The 9,891-nt window shown below is 38.7% G+C and overlaps 1 non-coding gene across 1 annotated transcript; it reads right to left on the bottom strand.

Moving 5' to 3' along the window:
* Window positions 1-9,098: 9,098 nt before the first annotated feature.
* Window positions 9,099-9,206, bottom strand: LOC112711606 (small nucleolar RNA R71). Its single transcript, XR_003157551.1, has one exon. It is a non-coding gene; the product is annotated as a small nucleolar RNA R71 (small nucleolar RNA).
* Between the last annotated feature and the right edge of the window lie 685 nt (window positions 9,207-9,891).

The raw sequence follows: 9,891 nt of genomic DNA, 5'->3' as shown, positions 1-9,891 counted from the left end.
AGGTTGTTGTTCGACTTGGTCATCCCTTATATAATAAGGGAAAGTCAAGTAACAAACCAACTAACCCTATCGCTCGCGTCCTAATCTTTTTCAAAGAAAGGATTAGAGTCGAAGACTAGAGAGTCAGCCAATAACTTCCAATTAAGATTAACACTTGAGTAATTCAACACAAGGTTCTTCTCTTAATCAACTCCCAATCAAGTTAGGAAACTACTCCGTTAACATGAATATAACTTTCACATGGTTAAGAAGAGAATAAAAGGAAGACATGATAAACAATAACTAATAACTAATTAAAAGTAAAAATGGTTCTTTGCATTGATAAATCCCAAAATCATAAACATACTTATCCAAACAGGGTTAATGGGCAATAAAAAAGTAAAGGAATATGGAAATAAACTAGAATAGTGAAGCTTCAATGGAGGTAATGACTCTTCTCAATATCCCAAGCAAAAGCAAAAAACAATAAAATTCTAAGAACTATGAATGTGGAGAAAACCTCGAGGAAGTAGTAGAATTCTCTTCAGATTCCAAACTCAAACCAAAACTATGCGTAATAAGAATGTATCTTGAGTCTCTGCTATTTCCTGGCTCTACTCTGTGTTTCTGGGCCAAAAACTGGGACTAAAACTGGCCCGAAATTGCCCCTAACATTTTTCTGCAACTGTAGTATGTCACGCATGCCACGCGTACGCGTCAGGTGCGCGTGTGATGCATGAAAACTTGTCTCTCAACAAATTTCCCTTCGGCAAGTATACCGAATTATCGTCAAATAAAAACTCACAATAGAGTGAGGTCGAATCTCATAGGGATTGATTAGTCAAGCAAATTTAGTTGGAAGAGTATGCTAGTTGAGCTAAACAGAATGTAGTTTGAGAATTGCAGAAAATTAAATGGCGGGAAAGTAAATAGTAGAAAATAAAGTGCAGAATCTTAGATGGGGATTTGGGGAAATGAGCATGAAAATAAACGGCAGAAAGTAAAGAGAATGGGTAAGATCATAAATGGGGAATTCATTGGGCTCAAGAGATGTTGTATTCTCCGGATCAAATTCATTTTCATCTCTTCCTCAATCAAAGCATCTATTGATCTCCTTGGCAATCTTAAGTGATTGGGTTCCAATTCCTTGGCAACCCAATCTCTCTAAGCTTGAACAATTGCCCAATTCCTTGATTTAATTGCTCATGGGAAGAGATGAAGTGTGGTCACTGATTATACCACATGTATTCCAAATCAAAGTGTTGGGAGGATTACATGTCACTATATCCGCCCAGACCTCAATTTGGTCCAACATGAGAAAGCATTTCTAGCATGATCTCCTCGTCCCTTTTCCAAGGCTCAGAGGAGATCTAATTATGGAGAGTTTCTTTTCCAAGACAACTAACCAATTGAATTAAGATCGAAAGCTTTCTAGTAAATCAAAAGAGAAGAAAGAATAAGAGAAATGAAAACTATAATTGATCCATCAAATTACAACAGAGCTCTCTAACCCAATGAAAGGGGTTTAGTTGTTCATAGCTCTAGAAATAAAAAATGGCAGAAAAGAATACATGCTTAGCTAAAAGAGCAGAAAAGTAAATATACAGAGGGTAGTTCTCCAAAGTGCCCAGTTTCTCTATAGTTCAAAACTACTCCTATATATACTACTTCTCTTGATCTTCTAGTGAGTTCTTCAAGTCTTGGATGTGGGCCTTAGATCTTGAGTTGAAGTAGTTATAATCTTTAGTGGGCTCAGCTTGCAGAGAAGTATGAATTAGGCATGGGCGTTAGTGAAGTTAACATTAAGTGACATTGTGGGTTCGGGAACGCTAGTGGCAATCACATTTTTCACTAACGTTCCAACCCCATATAGCCCACGTTAACTCCAACGTTAGTGGCACCAACGTGACCACTAACGTAGCCTTGTAAACCTTCGCAAGCGTTATTGGGACTCACCTTTCCCAAAAACGTTGCCTTATAAACCTTCGCAAGCATTATTGGGACTCACCTTTCCCAATAACGTTGCCTTGTGCCCTTTGTCCCTACGCTAGAGTTCATGTTAGTGTAATTAACGTGGCTCTTAACATGGTTATGCCTCAACCTTCGAGAGCATTAGTGATACTTACCTTTGTCACTAACGCTCCAAGTGCCCTTACTCTCCACGTCAGAGCTCACGTTAACTAAGTTAACGTGGTAGTGAATGCCATCTCCAACATTAGTGACAAAGGTGAGTGTCACTAACGTTGGCTCATCAATCTTAGCTCCACGTTAACTTTCACATTAGTGGTCTTAACGTGACCACTTACGTGGGCAATGCTAGTTTGATCCAACGTTAGTGACAAAGGTGAGTGTCACTAACGTTAGCATTGTTCCTCTCTTCCACGTTAGAGTTCACGTTAACTAAGTTAACGTGACTCTTAACGTGGCTTATTGCCAAATCTTGAAACGTTAGTGGTGTTCACGTTTACCACTAACGTTGGAGCTTTCTTTTGTCTCCATGTTAACTACCACGTTAACCTGGTTAACGTGGCAATTAAGGTGGGCTTATGATGGCTTCGCAGGCGTTATTAGTGATCACTTTTCTCATTAACGTTGCAAGCTATTTACCATTCCATGTTAGTGGTCACGTTAACTAGATTAACGTGAGTACTAACGTGGTTCTTCCTTGCTTCCTTTGTCCTGAAATCAAGTAAATAAAGTGCATCAAAGCTCTAGCCAAAGTCATGAGATTATGCATCATCAATTTATCATTCAATTCTAGCAAAAATCCTCATGAAATCATGTGAAATTCACAATAGTTGCTTGAATCAAGGTGTAAGTGTATTTTCATCCAAAACTTGCCTTATTCACTAAGAAAATGCATGAAACTAACCTAAAACAGTAAAGAAAAGGTCAGTGAAACTGGCCTAGATACCCTGGCATCACAACACCAAACTTAAAGCTTGCTTGTCCTTAAGCAAGTACTGAAATATAGGAAGAATGAATGACAGAACAAGAAGATAATATAGAAATAGAATTCCTGGTTTATGGGGTTTCATGCATAGCAACTTAGGTTCTTTCCTTTTAGGTTTCAAGCCTTTATCAAGTCCTTGGCCACTCTCTTGATTGCATCCTTTGAGACTTCTTAATTGTTGATCCTTCCTTCTTTTCCAAGGTTTATTACATTCTTCTTTTGGCTAAGTGCTCTGTAAGAGGGCGACTCTTTATGATAAGCTTTCAGTCAACACTCTCGAACCAGTTGGCTCAAGGTGCTAGGTGTTAAGACACCCCTAAGGACTTACTCCCTCAAGTCTCTTTCCCTCATACATACATACCACAGGCACATGGTTTGTTATTTTTCTTTCTTGAGGCCTTGGTGTCCAGCACCTCTTTGGGTTACTAAGTGTTCTGTAGCAAAGGTCACTCTTGATAGTGGATTTTCAGCTGATAATCCCGAATTAGTTAATCCAAGTTACCAAGTGATGAGGCACCCCTAAGAGCTTATTCATCCAAGCATATCCCTTGCACATGAGCACCACAGACACATGCCTCAATTTTAAAACCCTTGGTGCCTAGCATTGTTTCTTATTGTGTTTCTTTCCTTTTCACCTTTATTGCCCTCTCTCCTTTCTTATTAGGATCTTATTATTTAGTTAGTCTCATAGGATGTGTTTCAAGCATAGGATTCAGGATAGATAGTTGCCTTCTTTCCTTGTTTGGTGAACCAACTTAGCTTACTAATCATCCTACCACAAACATTCAGAACTTACTTCACAAAATAACTCCACTCTTGTTCTTTTCATAACATTTTCTTTTTGATTAACTTAAAGGACAAGCATACAAGTAAGTAAGATGTAAGCGAACACTAGGGACATTAAGCTCAATAAGCATAGACCTAAGCAATGAAAAACTTAAATGCAGAATTGAAAATTCTAAGCTGCCATGGAAGCATGTTCTATTTCATACATGATTTTTCTTATTTAAAGCTTTGAATTAGATAGAACTAAGAAGGAACTTCACCACCTTTCACTTATTGGAATGCTCATGTTCTTCTACTTCCTTGTCCTCTTTATGTTCACTTTGTCCGCTTGTGCTTCCTCTCATCCGATTTATTCTAGCTATTTTCCAATCTTCCAATGCCTTCCTTACGGACTCATGACTCTTTTCGGCCCTTTCACGCTCCACTCGTGCTAATTCATCCTTTACATCCTCATATTTTGTTATCCCATGATGCAATACAGGTAGTTGTCTGACTAGGTACCCAAGCCTGGCTTGGGTATTTACATGATATCCAGTCTCACTCATGTAGACTCCTTCCGAGAATGCTTTGTATTCATCGAAAAGATCTGCTTGTTCTCTTTGTTTCCTATGCATCTCATGAATGTGTGCACCTTGATGTGCTTGGATGTTGATTAGCCTTTGGATGGCTTCTTGTTATTGATCTTGCTTCTGGTTCAAGTTATGGAAGGATTCACTCCATTGTCTCACTTGTTCCAATTGCTGGCCCATCAATTGTTTTTGCCATTCCCCTTGTTGATTCATCCATCTAGAGAGTGATTCTTCTTGGCGGTCCATTAATTGCATTTGAAACTCCTTTTGTGCCCCCTGATTTTTCATGCATTGCCTAGATAAGGTATCAATAGCCTCTTGTAATTGGTGCATGCTTAAGGTGGCTGGGGCTTGCTCCTGTGGATGTTGTCCTTCTTCAGCTTGATGGGCTGACCTCTTTCTTACCCTTCGTTGAGGTAGTGGAGTTGCAGCAGCATGCATCCGACGATAAGTGATTGGAAGGCAAACCTTTATCCACTCGGGGTTTCATCCTCGAATATCACCATAGCATGGTTGCAAAGACGGAGAATAGTGCTGGGATAACCCAACTTTCCTCCAGACTCGCTCTTCTCAGCAAGCTTCCGAATGCCTTGGGCTATGAGTTCATGAACCTTGATTTTTCCTTCCTTCATTAGGCATTGCACCATTGTTGCTCTCTTAAGGTTTACCTCTAAGTTATTTCCAGCTCGGAGGATGGATCTTCTTACGATTTTAAACCACCCTTTAGCCTCAGGGAGGAGGTCTCCTCTTTTTATAAATCTGGGTTTCCTATGGGGTCTCTGTCCCAATCTGCTCCTTGCACACTGGTGGACGAAATTGTGATTCGTACTCTTTGTACTTGTATGAAATTTAATTCGAGATAATAGCTCTTTACTATGTGTGGTCACAACTCCGTTCAACTAACCAGCAAGTGTACTGGGTCGTCCAAGTAATAAACCTTACGTGAGTAAGGATCGATTCCACAGAGATTGTTGGTATGAAGCAAGATATGGTCATCTTGTAAATCTCAGTCAGGCGAATTTAAATAAATTATGGAATTTGGAAAATCAAATAATAGTAAATAAACATAAAATAAAGATAAAATTACTCATGTATTTCCATGATGGGAATTTCAGATAGGTGAATGGAGATGCTGTGCTCCTCCTGAATCTCTGCTTTCCTACTACTTTTATCCAATTTTATCACTCCCTTCTATGGCAAGTGATGAGTGGATAATTTGTATGCTTTTTGGCATTGTTTTTAGTATGTTTTTAGTATATTTTAGTTAGTTTTTATTATATTTCTATTAGTTTTTAGTTAAAATTCACTTTTCTGGACTTTACTATGAGTTTTTGTGTTTTTCTGTGATTTCAGGTATTTTCTGGCTGAAATTGAGGGACCTGAGCAAAAATCTGATTCAGAGGCTGAAAAGGACTGCAGATGCTGTTGGATTCTGACCTCCCTGCACTCGAAGTGGATTTTCTGGAGCTACAGAAGCCCAATTGGCACGCTATTAACAGCGTTGGAAAGTAGACATCCTGGGCTTTCCAGAAATGTATAATAGTCCATACTTTGCCCGATATTTGATGGCCCAAACCGGCATTCTAAATCAGCTCAAAACTGCCCGGCGTTAAACGCCGGAACTGGCACAAGAATGGGAGTTAAACGCCCAAACTGGCACAAAAGCTGGCGTTTAACTCCAAGAAGAGTCTCTACATGAAAATGCTTCAATGCTCAGCCCAAGCAAACACCAAGTGGGCCCGAAAGTGGATTTTTCTGTGATTTACTCATATTTGTAAACCCTAGGCTACTAGTTCTCTATAAGTAGGACCTTTTGCTATTGTATTTTCATCTGGAGATCTTTGAATCTTTTGATCACTTTTTGGGGGCTGGCCTCTCGGCCATGCCTAGACCTTGTTCTTATGTATTTTCAACGGTGGAGTTTCTACACACCATAGATTAAGGTGTGGAGCTCTGCTGTACCTCGAGTATTAATGCAATAACTATTGTTCTTCTATTCAATTCGGCTTATTCTTGTTCTAAGATATCACTTGTTTCTCAACTTGATGAATGTGATGATCCGTGACACTCATCATCATTCTCACTTATGAACGTGTGCCTGACAACCACCTCCGTTCTACCTTAGATTGAGTGGATATCTCTTGGATCCCTTAATCAGAATCTTCGTGGTATAAGCTAGAATTGATGGCGGCATTCAAGAGAATCCGGAAGGTCTAAACCTTGTCTGTGGTATTCTGAGTAGGATTCAAGGATTGAATGACTGTGACGAGCTTCAAACTCGCGATTGTGGGGCGTTAGTGACAGACGCAAAAGAATCACTGGATTCTATTCCGACATGATCGAGAACCGACAGCTGAATAGCCATGCTGTGACAGAGCGCGTTGAACATTTTCACTGAGAGGATGGGAGGTAGCCACTGACAACGGTGAAACCCTACATACAGCTTGCCATGGAAAGGAGTAAGAAGGATTGGATGAAGACAGTGGGAAAGCAGAGAGACGGAAGGGACAAAGCATTTCCATACGCTTATCTGAAATTCTCACCAATGAATTACATAAGTATCGCTATCTTTATTTTATGCTTTATTCATAAATCATTCATAACCATTTGAGTCTGCCTGATTGAGATTTACAAGATGACCATAGCTTGCTTCATACCAACAATCTCCGTGGGATCGACCCTTACTTGCGTAAGGTTTATTACTTGGACGACCCAGTACACTTGCTGGTTAGTTGTGTGAAGTTGTGATAAAGAGTTGAGATTACAATTGTGCGTACCATGTTGATGGCGCCATTGATGATCACAATTTCGTGCACCAAGTTTTTGGCGCCGTTGCCGGGGATTGTTTGAGTTTGGACAACTGACGGTTCATCTTGTTGCTTAGATTAGGTATTTTTCAGAATTTTTAAGAATGAATTCTAGTGTTTCAAGGTGATGGTCTTATCATCACCAAAGCTGATTGATTTTCATCAATTTAGCTCTTGAATGCAATGTCCTGCTGAAGCTTGGCTAGCCATGTCTAATTCCTTTAGACTAAAGCTTTAGACTAACATTGCATGATTCCTGGAATTCTTATTAAAAGTTTTGATCCTCTTTATCTTCTTTTTCCACATAATTTTGGAAAAAAACCAAAAAAATTACAAAATCATAAAAACCAAAAATATTTCTTGTTTGAGTCTAGTGTCTCATTTTAAGTTTGGTGTCAATTGCATGTTTCTATTCTTCTTCTTGCATTTATCATGTGTCTTCATTGATCTTCAAGTTGTTCTTGATGATTTACTTGCTCTGATCTTTAAATTCTCTTGTTTTGTGTGTTTTGTTATTTCTCATATGCATTCTCAATTTGTTAGTGTCAGTAGTATACAAACTTCTAAGTTTGGTATCTTGCATGCATTGTTTATTTGATTTTAGTTGCATTTTGATTTTTCCTCATCATTAAAAATCCAAAAAAAAATTAATTTGTGTCTTTTCAAGTCAATAATACAGAGAATTGAAGATTCAGAACATTCAGCAGAGGAATTACACAGGAAAAGCTGGGCGTTCAAAACGCCCAGTGAAGAAGGAAAACTGGCATTTAAACGCCAGCCAGGGTACCTGGCTGGGCGTTTAACGCCCAAAAGGGTAGCATTTTGGGCGTTAAACGCCAGAATGTATACCATTATGGGCGTTTAACGCCAGGATGGCACAAGAGGGAAGATTTTGTTTTCAATTCAAATTTTTTCAAGTTTTCATAATTTTTCAAAATCATATCTTTTCAATCATATCTTTTCAAAATCAATTTCTTTCCTTTTTCAAAAATACTTGCTAATAATTAATGATTTGATTCAACATTTCAAGTATGTTGCCTTTTCTGTTGAGAAAGGTTTAGTGTTTGAATCATATCTTTTCTTGTTAGCCAAGTCATTGATTTTAAAAATCAAATCTTTTTAAATTGTTTTTCAATAATATCTTTTAAAAAAAAACTATATCTTTTCAATCATATCTTTTTAATCAAATCTTTTTCAAAATAGTTTTTAAATCATATCTCTTTGACTTCCATTTCAAAATCTTTTTCAAAAATCACTTAATTTCTTTCCCACTCTTAGTTTTCAAAAATCATCAATCAATTTTCAAAATTCTTTTTCAAAATCTTTTAACTTATTTTCGAAAATTCTTCCCTTCTTCTCACATCCTACTTCTTCTACCTCCTCCTTCTATTCCTCTGACACCTTAAGGAATCTCTATACTATGACATAGAGGATTCCATATTTTCTTGTTCTCTTCTCTTTCATATGAGTAGGAGCAAAGACAAAAGCATTCTTGTTGAGGCTGACCCTGAACCTGAAAGGACCTTGAAGCGAAAGCTAAGAGAAGCTAAGGCACAACTCTCTGTAGAGGACCTAGCAGAATTCTTCAAAGAAGAAGACATGGCAGCCGAAAACAACAACAATGCCAACAATGCAAGGAAGGTTCTGGGTGACTTTACTGCACTTACTCCCGACTTCTATGGGAGAAGCATCTCTATCCCTGTCATTAGAGCAAACAACTTTGAGCTTAAGCCTCAATTAGTTTCTCTAATGCAACAGAATTGCAAGTTTCATGGACTTCCATTGGAAGATCCTCATCAGTTTTTAGCTGAATTCTTGCAAATCTGTGACACTGTCAAGACCAATGGGGTTGACCCTGAGGTCTACAGACTTATGCTATTCCCTTTTGCTGTAAGAGACAGAGCTAGGATATGGTTGGACTCACAACCTAAAGAAAGCCTTAACTCTTGGGAAAAGCTAGTCAATGCCTTCTTGGCAAAGTTCTTTCTACCTCAAAAATTGAGTAAGCTTAGAGTGGAAGTCCAAACCTTCAGACAGAAGGAAGGTGAATCCCTCTATGAAGCTTGGGAAAGATACAAACAATTGATCAGAAAGTGTCCTTCTGACATGCTTTCTGAGTGGAGCATCATAGGTATCTTCTATGATGGTCTGTCTGAACTGTCCAAGATGTCATTGGATAGCTCTGCTGGAGGATCTCTTCATCTGAAGAAGACGCCTGCAGAAGCTCAATAACTCATTGAAATGGTTGTAAATAACCAATTCATGTACACTTCTGAAAGGAATCCTGTGAACAATGGGACGAATCAGAAGAAAGGAGTTCTTGAGATTGATACTCTGAATGCCATATTGGCTCAGAACAAAATATTGACTCAGTAAGTCAATATGATTTCTCAAAGTTTGTCTGGAATGCAAGCTGCACCAGGTAGTACTAAGGATGCTTCATCTGAAGAAGAAGCTTATGATCCTGAGAACCCTTCAATGGAAGAGGTGAAGTACATGGGAGAACCCTATGGAAACACCTATAATCCTTCATAGAGAAATCATCCAAATCTCTCATGGAAGGATCAATAGAGACCTCAACAAGGTTTCAACAACAATAATGGTGGAAGAAACAGGTTTAGCAATGGCAAGCCTTTTCCATCATCTTCTCAGCAACAGACAGAGAATTCTAAGCAGAGCCATTCTGACTTAGCAACCATGGTCTCTGATCTAATCAAAACCACTCAAAGTTTCATGACTGAAACAAGGTCCTCCATTAGAAACTTGGAGGCACAAGTGGGTCAGCTGAGTAAGAAAG

This window comes from Arachis hypogaea, chromosome 1, assembly GCF_003086295.3.
Source record: "Arachis hypogaea cultivar Tifrunner chromosome 1, arahy.Tifrunner.gnm2.J5K5, whole genome shotgun sequence".
In the NCBI taxonomy this organism is placed as follows: Eukaryota; Viridiplantae; Streptophyta; class Magnoliopsida; order Fabales; family Fabaceae; genus Arachis; species Arachis hypogaea.
Note: the sequence above shows the minus strand (reverse complement) of the source record. Positions and strands in the feature narration are given on the sequence as shown.